Genomic DNA, 15,965 nt, shown 5'->3' on the forward strand with positions numbered 1-15,965 from the left:
CACTTTCTATTGTGTGACCTTGGACAAGTCACTTCTTGAATCCTCAGTTTCTTCATCTGTAAAATGGAGAGAATAATATGTCTACAAGAATTCACACAGGGTTTTGAGGATCAAATGACATAATGCAGTCAAAGCATTTTAAAAATATAAAATATGACTATTACCTGGGTATTTCAGAGCTTGGTACAGTGGCTAGCTAGATTACTGAACTTGGAGTCAGGAAGACCTAAGTTCAAATTCTGCCTCATATAGCAGCTCTATGACCTTGGGTAAGTCATGTTAGCTTTCTCAGCTTCTTTTTCCTAAGCAGTGAAATTGGGAGTTTGGACTCTATGCTCTCTACATTTCCTTCCATCTTGAAATCTGTGGTCCCATGACTGAATCGTGAAGACCTCCCTATGGTTACATGTCATGGTGTGCCAATGGGATTTCTCGGTTTTAAATCTGACGGACGACATTTCTGAGTCCACCATGAACCCGAATCTTTCCTTCCTCTCTCAATCTTTCATCTTTGTTCCCCACCCTACTCGGTTTCAGATTCAGTTTCCTTGAGGTCCTTGGAGAAACAGGGAGGTTGTAGAAACAGGGGAGGGAAACTGAGGGGTGGGGTGGGAGGCAGGGAGGGATATGCGTCAGATGGAGCCAAACAATTCTCGGTGACATACAGGCCTCCTCTGGCCAGCCGTGCTGGCTGCTGTTCAAATCTCTGTTGCAGGCTAATTGGGAGATGCAGGGCAACTTCCTGAGACAGCTACAGATGTATCTCCGGGAGCTCCATTGAACTCGGTTGCCATGGCCTCTGCTTCCGGGGGCTCCCATCCCGTAAGCATCAAAGCCAAATTGGGTTTGGGTTTCCTCATTCTGGATCCTGATCTTAATTAGATATGCTAATTACTTATACTGTTCCCTTGTTTTCTTAGAATCATAAATGGTAGAGTTGGAAAAAACCTTAGAGCAAAATATGGGAAAGCTGAGCCCCAGGCTGAAGGTCATACAGGTGATAAAACTGGGGCTTTGAACTCATGCCTCCTCTTTTCTCAGTTCACTTCTCTTTCCACTCCTCCATGCTGCAATTTTAAATGTAATTTAGCCTTTTCTCCATACCCCACGGTCATCTTTAGGAGCATTAGCTATCATTCTGGGCTCTTGTTGGGCAGTGATGTCCCGAGGGGTTGTTGAGGTGTGTTTGCAGTTACTCTAAATGGCACTAGATCAATATACTCTTAAATAGGTAGTTTTTCCTGTCTCCTTTCTCAGGTATTAGCCATCTATGTGTCCTTACTGGTCAATCCAGACTCCAGTCATAGGATTATAAGATTTAGAGAAAGAAGAAACCTTAGTGGGTTAATCCAAACCCTTAATTTTACACATGTCAAAATAGCTCAGAGTTTAAATTATTTGTCCAGGGTCACACTGGTTGGAAATAGTAAGGCAGGGATTCAGAGGCAATACTTTTGACTCAATCTAAATCCAATGTTCTTTCTTCCCTACCATGCTGCTTTTCTGGTTCTAAGATTATGCTTTATTTTATGCAGAATTGTTTGGATCAAGGCCTTTTCTACCAGGTAAAATGCATGAGCTTTGTGATAACTATTTGCCATTCAGAATTTTTCCTCTCCTTATCTCCCTGTTCAGGCCTGTCTTCTAGATAAGGTTGCTGGAAGTTTAACCTAGATAAGTGGTATCACTGTACCATGGACCTCATACATTCTTCTAGTAACCTTTCTAGATAGCCCAGAGAATTTTAACCATATCTTCACATTTAATCTTGTTACATCCCTGAGAGATAGCTGGAAGAGGCTGGGAATCTTTCTATTTTACAGAGGGGGGAAGGAAACCCCAGAAAGGCTAAGTCCCTTGTCATGATGGTCCTCACAATGAAAGAACAGACAGAGTTAGGATTAGGACTCCAAGAATTCAGACTCTCTGTCTGGGGCTTCCTGTCCAATAGCTATCACAGCTTCCAAGGACATGTGCTGTACTGGGTGGATTATCACTTTGTCATTTCCTTCTTGAACTTGGTCTGGTTGGGGAGATATTACCTTTAGGAACTCTATGGGCTGCTGAGTTTGGCTTCAGGCCACTGGGAGTTGGTGAACATGTCTAGACACTCTTGTTTTAGAGCAAATGGGTTCCTCTTCTCCCATAGTTGAGTTGATCTTAAGGCAGAAAACCCCTAGGGTGATGTTAGGGTCATGTGATTTTTGAGCTGGAAAGAAACTTGGAGTTGATTTATTCTGATCCCGTCATTTTTGCTAATTAGGAAGAGTAAGGGCAGAGAGGGGAGAGGATTTGGCCAATGTTACATATGTGATAAGTAGAGGAGCTGAAATCTAAGGAGGGGGGAGGTCAAATCCAGGTCTGATTCCCTGTCCACTTTTGACTACACCATGTTTCCCTATCCTCATTCCCCACCTGCCAACCTGTCACTGCCTTGGTGGGTAAATTTCACTTGGGAGTTAAGTTTCCTGTCCCGGAGGGGATAATTCCCTCCTCCCTCTTCTTTGCCTCTACTAGGGTATTGCAGGGCTCAGGTCAGGAGGGAAGGTCCAAAGATGGAGGGCATTCTAGTCTTTCTGTATTTTAAATAGGTGCTACCTGCCTGGGCCATCGTCTTACCTGGAAATAAGTAGAAGGATGAAATTACCTCAGAGAGTAAAGGAATCGAGAAGGGATTGTCCCTTGATAACTTGCAGGGAAGATACGATAGACGTTTTTTTTTTTTTTTTTACTGAGTAAGCAGTATGATAGGGTTGGAGTGTCACCCTTTTCCTTCTTTTTGAAAAGCTCACAACCTTACGAGAAGTGACAGGTTCCGTGTTCCAGAAGGGCATTAGGTTAGGCACCAGGAAGGACTTCTTAGCTTTCACCTTAAATATTTAGACAAAGGAAGATGTAGAATACCCTCCTCAGAAGTTCCCACAACAACAATAATGACAACAACAGTAACAGCAACAATCACAATGTAATAAAATTATATGGTGTTTTAACTTTTGCAAACTCCTCACCACAGCCCTGTGTGGTGGTGGTGGGGCAGGTCTAAAACATTATTTTAAAGATGAGGGGGAATTTCTGGAAGTAATATAGCTAATAAATGTCAGAACTGGTATTTGAGCCCCTTTCCCCCTGGTTCCAAATCTCGTGTTCTTTTTACTAACCCATAGTGCCTTTATTAAAGCCAATAGATATTTATTGATCAAAGTATTCTACCACACTTTAAGATGATCCAGAGTAGTATAAAACACTTGCCTTGGCCCCAAGGGGTTGATAGGTATATTGGAGAGAGGTGTTTTAGAAAGGTGGGGATGGTTCTATGGCCTGTGTTGGTTTAGGTTGGGGGAAATAGATAGACATTTATCAAGTGCTTAAGTTATGTGATAACTATTGGAGACTGAAAAACAAAATGGTCCCTACCCTCAATGAGCTTACATTCTAATAGGGCATACAGAACAGAAAGGAGAGCTGGGCATGGAAGGGGTTTGTGGGGCTAGGTTGGTAGGGATGGAGAAAGGGTACTTGAGAGTAGAGGTAAGCTAGAAATGAAGGGAGAAGAATGACTGGGGTCCAGGTCCTTACCCATCAATGAATAGAACTCTGGGTGGTCATCCTCAGGGGTCAAGCTGGCAAAGGGGAAGAGACTGGAGAGTTGAGCTGCAGGTGAAGTGGGCAGCATGGCAGAAAGCAGTGGAAAATGGGGGATTTCTAGAGGGTGGATATTCTTCCAGTACCCCAGTTCTGAATCTCTACCTAATGAAATCCTACTTATCCTTTAAGGCTCAGCTCAAATGCCACCTGTCCCATGAAGGTTTTCTTGCTTTCCCCAGCCTGAGAAGACCTCCTCTAGGGTTTGGGATGGGGTGGGATAGGGGTCCTCTGCCTCCTAAGTTCTCTAGTTTGAGGCCTCACTAGTTTCAATTACCCTGGTTTCCAAAAAGCTTGGCATTCTAGCATGTCCCTTACACTGTCCCTTGATGTTTCTCCACTCTGTGGTCTGGTCTAAATTTCATTTGTCCCCTTCTCACTGGGCATGAAGACCTTTGCTTCCTGATTCTTCATCATTGTTCACAGATTATTTTTTGGATCAGTCTTTCCTGTCTTGCTGTTTCAATGCAACTCTGGGTCAGATATTTTGTCCACTGAAGGCCAACCCAGGGACAGAAAAATGGGGCAGTGCCAGTCAGCCTTCTGCTCTGACTCTAGATATGACACAAATGGTTTAGCCAGGAGAGTTGAGCTTGCTTTCATTAAAAATCTGAAGCTCTAGATCTTGAGATTTTTCATGAAAACAAGCTCAACTCAAAAAGCTTTTAGGGCAATTTCCATTTCCAACCAAATCAAGTTGAATCCTACTGGCCTTCAAGGCCCTCCACATCCTGTCCTCAGTCTTCATTTCCAACCTGGTTTTTCATCATCATTGCCCTACACCTAGTCCAAGCTATAACTAAAGAAACTCATCTGTAGCATCTGGATTTGGAGGCAGAAGATGGGGGTTTGATTTCTGGTGCTGCCATTAGGTACATGTGACTGTGGCCAAGCTACTTCCCCTGGTTGGGTATGGATTTTCCCATTTCTAAAATAGTGTGGTTTGGACCATAAGCTTCCTTCCAGCTCCAAATCCTGTGGTCCTTTCCTGGAAGTCACCTCATTCTTTCTTGCCTCCTCTATCCTGACCCAGAATGTCCTCTCCTATTTTACATCTCTGCCTTATGAAATCCTATCCATCCCTTAAGGTCTAAATCAAATGCCTTTTGCTATAATGAAAGCTTTCCTGATTCACCCCTCCCCACTCCTGCCTTTTATCCCAGGAAGAGGGATCTCCCTGACTCAGACCTTGTCTTAAGCTTGGTTTGTACTTTTCTTATCACACGATACCTGTACAAAAATGGGCAGATGGGAGGCAGAATCCTCAATTCTTATCACATACCAGCGTATAATGGAGTGATCTGTGTGTATGACACTAGAGTGTAAGCTTTGGGAAGGTGGGAACTATGACTTCTCACAGGGTCTAGCACACAGTCTTGCAGGAAATAAGTGATCAATAAGTATTTACTTGGTGGATTAATGAATAGATAAGTCCTACCACTTCCACTTACTGCCTTACCTACCTTCCACTTACCTGCACGACCAAGTCACTTAAACCTCTCTCTTGGCATAAATTTTGTAATCAGTAAAATGAGGGAGCTGGATGACATGGCTTCTAGGATCCCTTCCAGTTCTTAATCTATGAACCTAAGGAAAAAAAAAATTGGAATTGACCCAGTAAAATAACCAGGGCTTGTTTCCTCTCTTCCCATTCCCTTACTTGGCTTCTCTTCTGCCACAGCATCTGACCAAACTTGTCCAGCCACCTCTTCAACACTAGGGTCTTCAGACTGGCAGGAAGCGCTTCTCTTACTCCCTATATTTGGAAAGGAGAAAGTGTGAGATGGTGGTAAAAGGAAAAGATTTGGAGCCAGAAGCTCCGGTTTTGAATACCAGGTCTGCTGCTTGCTACCTGCGTGCCTTAGACAAATCATCTAACCTTTGGATGCTTCATTTTCTGCTTTTGTAAAATGAGGGATTGGGACCGGATAATCTAAATGCGTTCTTTCTTTTAGTTTCATTCCAGTTGTGTTCTGCCCTCCCACATTTGATAGGGGTGTGAGGGAGATGGCATAAGGTTTTTAATTTTTTTTAATTCAGTATTTTATTTTTTCCCAATTACATGTAAAAACAATTTTAACATTCTTTTTTTTTTCAAATTTTGACCCCCAAGTTCTTCCTCTGCGTTCCCAATTGAGAAGGCAAGCAGTCTGATATAAGTTATACATGTGTCACAAGGTTTTTATCCAGCCTGGGCTCATTCTCAGTACAGAGGAGTCTGGATTTTGGAGAGATGGGTTATGAAATGGACTTTTCCAAAATGGGCAGGGGAGGGAGGGTGCTTAGGGGGCATAAACTGAATGCCTGGGTTTAAGTGAAACCCATTCTTCTAGGAAGGGGCATTCTCAAACTAGCTGTCATTCTGTGGCTTTCTGTCATATTAATGTTCCTAAGGCACAAAGGTCTGACTATGTCATTCTCCTACTCAGAAATCTTTTAGTGCCTTCCTGTTGCTTCTAGGGCATAATACAGATGCCCCAGGCTGCCACTTAGGACCTTCCATAATCCAGATTTATTTTCTCTTACTTCCCTTCACAGACAATCTGTTCTGGCCACACTGGATCAGCTGTTCCCTGATCATGGTGTTCTAGTTCCCATCTCTGACCTTTTGCCCAGGATGGCCCCCCCCATCTGCAGTGAACTTTCTACTGACCCCTTTGGATTAGAAGCTCTTGCTTCCTTCATTGTTTGGCTCAGGTTTTACATCCTAAGGGAAACATCTTCTGACCTTGCTACCACCCACCCAACTGTAGATGTTCGTGGCTCCTTCCCATGACCTTATATACTTAGGTGTACACAATCTTACACTTTTGGTAGAATGCAAGGTCTCGTTTTTGCTTATGTCTTTGCACTGCAAACCCTCAAGCAGGGTTTTTCATATAGTAAGCTCTTAGTGAATGCTGATGGACTAGATTTGAGATAGGGAAGACACTCAGGTGTTTATTCTAGAACAATCTTTCCCTAGACTAGGTTGAAGAGAACGAAGTCCAGAGGATATGGTAGCCCCTCTCTCTGTCTCTCCCTCCCTCTCTCTCTGTCTCTCCCTCCCTCTCTCTCTCTCTCTCTCTCTCTCTGTTTCTCCCTGTCTCTCTATCTTTCTCTGTCTCTGTCTCTCTGACTCTCTCTCTCTCTGCTGTTTGGAACTTTATAGGCTTCTCACTGAGAGCTAGAAGGAACTTTTGATTCAGCTTGCTTTACAGATGAGAAACCTGAGTCTCAGATAAGTTGTCATTTGCCCAAGATCACACAGGTAGGAGGTGACAGACTGACTCCAGAGGCAGCTTCCTCTCCACTGCCTTTGTTTTGAGTCAAGCTGATCTCAGAGCTGATCTTTGAAAGCTGAAAGCAGCTAACAGGTGTTTAGGTGAGCCCAGCACTTTCTTCCTCAGGTTTGAATGGGTTATTGGGAGGCCCTTGGGTCAGGGCTGGGTGTCAAGGTTGAGAGGGAGTGTGGGCAATATTTCCTCTGGAGAGAAACTTTCCTGTCTGGAGAGAAACTTTCCTGTCTGGAGAACTTGACATGTGGAGGTGGGAATTGAGAGAATATTGGGAAGAAATGACCAAGCAAGGGGCAGGGGCTGTGCAGGTGGGGGCACTAGGGAAATGCCTTGGGGTTTCTGTCCATTTAGGCATTACATAAATCTCAGCAATTCTCTTCTCTCTATTCACCCTTGTTCTGAGTCCCACCTTTTATATTGTCTGGTGAAGGGGTCAGGGCTCCTCTCCTGGGACCTTTTGGCTCAGAAGCTATGGGTGGCTTCCCTGGCTCTAGGTGTCCCTGGGAACAGGCCCCTTCTTGTCTCCAGGAACTCTGTGAATTTCCTTTCCTGGTACCACAGCAGAACTCTATATAAGGGAAAGAGTGAGCGAGGAGAGCGAAGAGGCCCAGAGCTCAGAAGGGATGAGTGGGCCAGGCGTATTTGGGAGGGAGAGGCCCAGGGAGGAAGCAAAGCTGGGGTGACAGGAGCCATAGCAGCATTTCTACGATGCCATTATTTCTTCCTTCCCTTTTGTCTCAGTGACTGGAGGTACAGTCGAGAGAATGGGGGCAGAACTGTGGTGTTGACACTTTATCCGTTAATTCACCCATAGGTGAGCTGGCAGGGCCTTACAGATCATGTATTCTAATACCCTCAATTTACAGATGAAGAACTTTAAACCAGTGACTTCTGAGGTCACAGTAAACAGCAGAGCCAGAATTTAAACCAAGGTTCTTTAACTCTGGAACCAATCTCAGAGACTCAGTTTCCTCAACTCTAAAATATAGGAAATAACGAATTCCCCTAAAAATCAGGGCAGGAGGGGGGGAATTTGAACTCACCATCTAGTTAAAGATAAGACAAATGGGCAAGCAGAGAAGGATGTTATGTAAGAATGGGTCTTAAGACTTAGAGCTGACTGCCATTTTGCAGATGAGAAAACTGAGGTACATTGAGGTCAAGTGCTTTGTCCAGTGTCTCACAGAACATGGTTTGAACACAGGTACTTCATTTTCTTTATACCATCCTACCACTGTTTATTATTATAATTTCTGGCATCTCCTTCAAGATTGCCTGTTGCATATAAAATTCTCCTCTCCTTTTACTAGTCCTCCACACCTTCCCCTACTTCATAGTTCATTAAGTTTTGTAAAGGGTTATTTCTAGTCTATAACTCTGCTCACATGTTGAACTGTGAAGGGAGATGTATTAGAGACGTTACCATAGGTGTTACCATAGGTGATGCTGGGCTTTTGACTTGTGTGTGGGTCAGGTAGCACCTTCTGGGATGTCTGTGGAATCAGGTTAAGTCTTCTGGCATCCTCAGTTCACAGGGATCACTAGACTCACTGGGGGTTGCCACAGTGATCCAAGAGATAGCAAGCAGCCAGCTCTCTAGCCCCAGGCCTGGAAGAATGAAGAGAGTGGGTGGAACCCTGGTCAAGGCTGGCTTCAATTGGGTCTCCTCCTGGAAGGGAAAGGAAACCAGGGGGCCCTGACAAATCGTGGGTTTGTCACAGAGCCTGCCCAAGTGCGGCGGCTGGGGTGCAGTGCCCTTCGGAGCAAGGCAGGAAGGGGGTCCTCCTGGGGGTCATGGAGCAGGTTTGAATGGAGCTGGGAGTAGACCATAGAGCCAATTTCCCATTTCCTTGCCTATGGCTATAGCCATCACTCTCCTTACTTTGCTTTTTCATGTAAAGAATGATGGTAGCTGTGTTGGCTTTTCCTAGTCCCGTCCTTATCCCCGCACGCTAGCAGTATATAACAACTGGGGGTCTTCAAAAACTGCGAAAACCCCTCCTGTGCCTCCAGATCCCAGGGAGCCCCAACAAGAGGGCTGCTGGCACAGTGGGCTGTGTCTGAGCGCACCTAGTATGCCGAATACGTCTACTTATGGTAGAATGTAAGCTCCTTGAGGGCAAGGACTATTACTTTTCACTTGTATCAGTACCTAGCACAGGGCCTTGAATTCTTGACTTGTCTAATGTTTGTTGATTGCCTGATTGATTGATTGACTAAGGCAACTAGGGGTCACAGTGGATAGGGCGCTAGATCTGGAGTCAAAATAGACCAGAGTTCAAATCCTGGTCAGACAATTACTTAGACAATTACTGACTGTGCCCATGGGTAAGTCACTTAACCTGCTTGCCTCAGTTTCCTCATTTGTGAAATGGGGAAAATAATAGCACCTACTTCCCAGGGTTGTTGTGAAGATAGAATGAGGTAATACCTGTAAAGTTCTTTTCTTTTTTCTTTTTCTTTTTTGGGCAATTGGGGTTAAGTGACTTGCCCAGGGTCACATGGCTAGTAAGTGTCAAGTGTTTGGTCTGAAGCCGGACTTGAACTCAGGTCCTCCTGACTTCAGGGCCTGTGCTCTATCCACTGTGCCACCTAGCTGCCCCCTAAAGTTCTTATCAAAACCTTTAAAGTGCCATATAAATTCCAGCTATTATTGTTTGTAGTAGTAAGGTGGGGATGTTGGCCACTATGAGGGGTGGAGGATCAGGTCTTATCTCATTAGCTTCCCAAGACAGTGAGGAAAAGAATGAGCAGGGAAAACAAATATTTCCTTTCCTCAGAAGGGTTGGGACTCAGGGTAGGAGACGGACTTGGGCATGTGGACCCCAAGCTATGTGTTTTAGGTGGGTGCCTATAATTTCTGAGAAGTGTGAGGAAGAGCTGGAAGATGCATGCTGAGGGATGGGGGAGAGAGCTTCCCTTTCCCTCTTAAGCTTTGGGTGTGGGTACCCTTCAGGGGGAGAAGTCATTGTGTAATAGGGTCATTGTGGAAGGGCGAGGGTAGACAGCAGTCCTTAGATTGAGGAAGTTGGAACTGACAATCTCTAAGCCCCCTTCCAGATGTGATTTCTGTATTTTATGTTCCAGGGCAATGGAGTATAATGAATTTGGGGTCAGAGGACCTTCTTGTGTGATTGAAGTCCCTGGGCCTCAGTTTCTTTGTGTGTCACTCTGTGCTTAACAAGTACTTTCACTCCCCTCCAATCTCTCTCTCTCTTTCCCACTACTTCCTTCCCTCCCTTACTCCTTCCCTCCATATTTTTCTCTCCCTTCCCTTCCCTTTCCTTCCTTCCTTCCTTCCTTCCTTCCTTCCTTCTTTCTTTCTCTTTCTTTCTTTTTTCTTTGTTTCTTTCTCTCTGTATGTGTGTGTGTGTATATATATATGTATATGTATATATTTGTGTGTGTGTGTGTGTGTGTGTGTGTGTTCTGTGGATTTCATTTGACTCTATGCAAATGCTAGTGGGCCATTTTAGCTTTGGGTCTAGGAACCACTGGGTTCATCCCTACCTGTGAGGTCCCTATGATTCACTGAATTGCTAGTCTCTGTTGTTGTGACAGTGCCATCTAATATTGTACTGGCTGGGGGTAGAACTGGTGTTGAGATGCAGTAGCAGAGATATGGGATAGAAATCAGGAAGGACTTTTAGACTGGGAGGGTTCTGTGAAATGTTGGAATTATGAAGGGAGAGAGTCTTCATTATGTTCTCTAAGGTGATCTTAGAGTGAATGAGACCCCCATCAGTTTTCCCATCCAGATCCAGATGACTAGATGAGATATCATGCTTGGTACCTTGCATTTAAAGGATGAGGCCAAATGAGTTGGGATGAAGGGTTGTGCTCTGTAAGCATCCCTTCTGGTTGAGGACAAAGGCCATTCTTTCCCATTGTGCCTCTTGGAGAGAGAGTGGGACCCCTTGTGTGTAAAGGGCTTGGAGATTCTGAGAGCAAAGTGGAGAAGGATGAAAAGTGCAGGGAGCTGCTGCCCTGCACTAACGATAGAGAGTCAATCCTTGCCCTTTTTCTGGGGAGGCTTGAGTACCCCAGCCTTATGCCACCATTCAGGTTCTCATCTCTCTGTCTCTCAGATTTTATCCTATGTATTAATTTCCTCTGTGCTGCCTTGAACTTCAGAGCATAAATGCCTAGGGGCACTTGTGGACCAATCCTCTGTCTTCTGAATTGAATCTGTGTTCAGTGCCATGCGTTCGAAAAAGCTTTCAGTACATATTTACTTGTGGTTTGACTGATTGACATTGAACACTCTGACCCCAGCTATGGCCTAGGATTACTCGGCCTTCTCAGTGGTCTCATTGCCTTTTCTTTCTGGCTTTTCTTGATGCCTTCTGTAACTGGTGATTGCCAAGGACGGAGGGAAGACCAGTTCTCAGAGACAGCATTCTGTCCCAGTTTGAGGCCCAAGCTAGAAGAAGAGGCTTGCTCAGGGTTCAAGGGCTAGAGCCAGGACCCAGGTATCCTTTGAATGCTACTTTGTGTGGGGTAGTGGCTGACTGAGCATGTATAACTCCAGGCTCCCACCTCTCCCAACCCGGACCCCATTGCTTAATGTCATCCGCTCTCCCTTGGCCTGGAGAAGGATTTAAAGGACGGGACCAAAAGAGGTGGCATGAAGGGACGTGCTCTCAAGCACCCCTGGAGTATGTGAAGCAGAGAACGTCAGCATGGCAGGGGGCCCTCACCCTCCCTGGCACATTCCAAGCCCTCAGAGCCGGTGGACAGGGGCCAGAGCCGCCACAGGGAAGGAGAGGGCCTTTTAAGGAAAGAATTCTCCATTAAAAGAAGAAAAAAAAAAGAACAAGAAGAAACACCCAAACACAAAACAAAGCCGGAGGTCCGGCCAGTATGGAATGCACAGCTGTGGGGTGGAGGGATGGAAAGGGCTGCTGGAGAGCAGTGGGTCATGAGTGGAACCCAGACATCTGAGCGCCTGACCTTGGGTACTCTATCTTCTCTGTGGGACCACCTCTTTCTAAAGGCTTCGTGCCTTGCCCCATCCTCTCCCACTGCCATTTGGATCCTTTGTCCTAAGAACTCAGTAGAAATTCTGTAGTAATGGGGTTGGACACCTGAACTGTGCTCTCAGCCTTGGAGAAAGTCCCTTCATCTTCCTTCTTTAAGATAGGATATCCCTGTTTTCTCATCCATTTCAAAAGGTTTCTACCATCTGTTCTGTCCCTCTACCCATACCTCCACTTAAGGAGAGTCATCTTCCCCAATCCAAACTCATAGAATTTAGAACTGGGAAAAAAAAAAAAGTTCTTATTTCAACTTCTCATGGTAAAGACGAGGAAACTGAAGCCCAGAGAGGGGGAGGGGAGGTGACCAAGGCCATATGGGTAGGAGGAAGCAGAGCTGTGATGTGAGCCCAGTTCTTTTTACTCTGAATCTAATATTCTTCTCCTGACTACACTCTAAGGACATTACTAAACCCCCAGGGGGCTAAAAAAATCACCATTTTAGCACAAAGGTAAAAGTGATCTTTACAGAAAGATTTCAGGGAGGTGGAGGCAGCATTTCCCCACCGTGCATAGTTGGGATGTTTTCTAAAATCTGCCTTCAGCCCTGTTCTTCGGCTTGGAAGGTGGGTAGAAGTGGGCTGTTTACTTAGAGAGTGATCTTGGAAAACCTTCCCTCTCCTCTCCTTCCTTCCCCAGACTTGGTGGGATTAGGGGTGGGGGCATGGTCAAAGGCTTCTTTAAGGGAGGAAACGAGTCCTAGACAGCTGACTAAGCTGAGATTAGAACTCACAGACCCAGAGTTTAGGTTGTAGATTTGCTGGTTTGAGCAAGCCTTGTTCTTCATGGCCCAGGGGAGAGGAAGACAGAGGGAGGTGATAGAGAAGGTGGCTGTCTGTAGAAATGGGCTTCACATACCCACTTGGAGCTGTTCTAGGCAAAAGGGCTTAGATACAGGGGTGGGGAACCTGAGGCCTTGAGGCCACATGTAACCCTCTACATCCTCAAGCTGGATCCTTGAACCAGTCAGAGGGCTGCCCTTGAGCACCTAGAGGGCCACATGTGGCTTTGAGGCCCCACCCCTGGTAGAGGTTTGATCTGGCTGAGTCAGCCTAACTCCTCAGACCCTTTCTTACCTTCCTTTTTGTACCTCCTCCCTCATGCAGCTCTTTGGCTCTTTTCCTGACCAGATCAGGGGCTTTTAATCTTGTTTCTGTGTTATCCCTTTGGCAATCTGCTAAAGATTATGGACCCCTTCTCAGAAAAATGTTTTTAAATAATTGATGGATTTGCTAAATTTCACTTAGAGGTTAGTGAAAATAAAGATGTGATGGTTTTCTTATTCAAGTTTATGGGCTGCTCTGAAATCTATAATCTAGGCTAAGAGCCCCCAGCCTAGAGGGAAAGGGAGGAAGAAAGAGAGAGACCTTTTTACTTTTGGAAGTACATTTACCTAAGTGCCTTTATTCATGAGCAAGTATGTTTAATAGTCAAAATGATGGTCCTTTTCCAAGGTCCCTTTGATTTCTGGTCTCACAGAATTTCTCTGGAGGAAACCCATTGCACAGAAAGGGAAACAGAAGTCCAGCTTATATGGGTTAACCTGGAGTTCCACAGTGCGAGGTTGTAGTTATTGGGCAAGGCTGAGCTGGTATCCCAAGTCTACCATTTTACTGAGTGTGTGACTTTCTGGTAAACTACCTTTTTGGGTCTCAGTTTCCTCAAGTTTAAAATGAAATGGATGGAGCTGGGTGATCTCTAAGATCTTTACCAGGCCTAACAATCTGTGAGCTTGTAGCAGGGCTGAGATAAGAACTAAGGAGTTCCGGATGCCTAGACAGAGGCTCTTTTCACTGGTTCCTGCTTCCTTCCCACAATCGGTCTAGAACCACCAACGTGGGGGGTCTGCCCTATCAGTATTGGTGTGGGTGCTGCTCTGGGTTGCTCTAATGTGCTTGCCTGGCGTGATCTGGATTGTGGGCAGTGGGACCCAAGAAGGAGCTTCCAGGGTCCAAGCTGGAGGGACTGGTCCAAGTGACTGGAATAAAAAAGAAATCTTCGCCTTGCTCTGCTCAGAGCCTGGGTTGCAGGAACAACAGCTGAGTTGGATGGGCTCACACTTTCTCCACATCTGCCTGGTTGTGTCCCTTTCGTCTCAGACATTCAGCTGGGGGTCGGTGCTGAGGCTGAGGCGGGGCAGCCGCTTATGATGTGACCGGCCGCAGCTTGTGCCCAGCACTGGCTCCTAGACTTGCTTGCCAGAGAAAAAGTCTCCCCCTTCATCCCCCTTCTCCTGCCGGCTGGCCTGGGGAATCAGAGCCAAGGTTGAGGACTGAGTTCCAAGAAAAACGTGTCCTGGGCTGGAAATAAAGAACAAGTTGAGAGTCTCTGATAAATGGCCCTGCTAATTGTCAGGATAATGGTTTGGCTGCCCTGACTGGCGGGGGGAATGTTATCACAAGAGTAGACAGCTCCCTCCCTCTCCCTCTGTCCCTGTGTCTCTCTGCCTCTTTGTCTGTCTCTGTCTTCCTTTCTCTCTTTCTCCCTCTCTCTCCCTTCCTTTCTCCTCCCTGCTCTCCTCTCCCCTCCTCTCCCCTTTCCTCCCCTCCTCTCCTTTCCTCATCTCCTCCTTTTCCCTCCTCTCCCTTCCTTCCCCCCTCCCCTCCCTTTTTGCTCATATCAAGTGACATATTTGTATTTAGTATAGTACCTGGCACATAGTAGGTACTTAATAACTGCTTGTTTCCTTCTTTCCTTCTCGCTCTGAATCTTGCTGGATTTTAATAAGGCCAATGACACTGGCTATGTGGGACAGCAGAGAGAGGCCTGGATTGAAGTCAGAGGCCTGGGTTTGCATCCATTTTCTGCTGTTCACTACTCGGGTGACTCTGGGCAAGTCCCTTGGCCTCCCTCTGTGCCTCTTTTTCCTGTTACATAAAAATGAAGAGGCTAGATTTGATGGCCTCTGAGTTCCCTTTCAGCTCTAACTCTATAATCTTATTATCCTTACATTTGTGTAACACTTTTCAGAATGATTTTTAAAAAGTAATTCATCGGCTCTTTTCATGCATCTTTCCCAGAATCATATGCTTAAAGTGCTGGAAGGCACTTGAGAAATCAGCAAGTCCAGAGGTTATTTGCCTGGGGTCTGTGAGCATTGAAAATATCTATATATTATATATGATATATGTAATATATATCATATATAATTTAGATTCTGAATAATCATAACTGTATTTACATAATCGACTTCCTTTGTAATCTTGTATATTTTACTTTATGCATTTAAAAACATCATTCTAAGAAGAGGTTCTTAGACTTTACCGTATTGCTGCAGGGGGCCGGGACAGGTGGTCTAGAATCACCTTATTTTATAGAAGAGGCAGCTGAGGCTCAGACAGTTTCAGCTGCTTCTCAATAAGTGTCAGAGCTTGGATGAGAACTCCAGACTGTCGGGGTCTGTTGGGGGCCTAAGGGACAACTTTGAGAGTCCTCTTTTTGTAGGTGGGTTGGTGGGATTGTCCACTTGGAACACAGCAGAAGGGGATAGAGACAAGGCAAAGAACACTTGGAGATCATAATGAGTGGGAGATAATGGGATTAAGGAGGCGATCACATCGCCTTCTCTGAAGAGCTTTCAGCTGGGATAACCACACACCCACTTGACTGGGCCAGGAAAAGGACTTGATTGGATTGGGGGTGGGGGAGATAGATGACCTGAACTCTGGGAGGCTCCACTGGTTCTGGCTTTGACCAGTGATGCTGATGACAGAACCTAACCTTGTCCTTTCTGTTTCTCCCGTGAAGGTGGCTGCCCCCTGCATTCCTCCTTCTAGCCATGAACTGGTGGTGAGTAAGAGCCTTTTCCTTATCTTGCCTGGTCTCTCTCAGCTGCCTGCTGAGGTTAAGTCTGTTGTGTTTGGGGATGTGTGAAAGGGGGTGGGGTAGGAGGGGATGTACGGGGATGTTTGGGTGGGGAGCAGAGGCTGGTGACTTCTCTGACCACAGCCGGGATTAGGAGGAAATGAATCACAGTCCCCTGTCTGATGAGATGCAGCCTGTGAGGCAC

The 15,965-nt window shown here is 45.7% G+C and overlaps 1 protein-coding gene across 3 annotated transcripts in view; it reads left to right on the top strand.

Moving 5' to 3' along the window:
• The window catches only part of TNS1 (tensin 1), a 245,771-nt gene that overhangs the window by 71,669 nt on the left and 158,137 nt on the right, over window positions 1-15,965 (top strand). For all 3 annotated transcript variants that reach the window (XM_027873735.1, XM_027873734.1, XM_027873738.1), the window contains one exon: window positions 15,704-15,745. The gene's annotated coding sequence lies outside the window, so the exon portion shown is untranslated. The remainder of the gene's footprint in view (window positions 1-15,703; window positions 15,746-15,965) is intronic.

Source organism: Vombatus ursinus, unplaced genomic scaffold, assembly GCF_900497805.2.
Source record: "Vombatus ursinus unplaced genomic scaffold, bare-nosed wombat genome assembly UNPS02014802.1, whole genome shotgun sequence".
In the NCBI taxonomy this organism is placed as follows: domain Eukaryota; kingdom Metazoa; phylum Chordata; class Mammalia; order Diprotodontia; family Vombatidae; genus Vombatus; species Vombatus ursinus.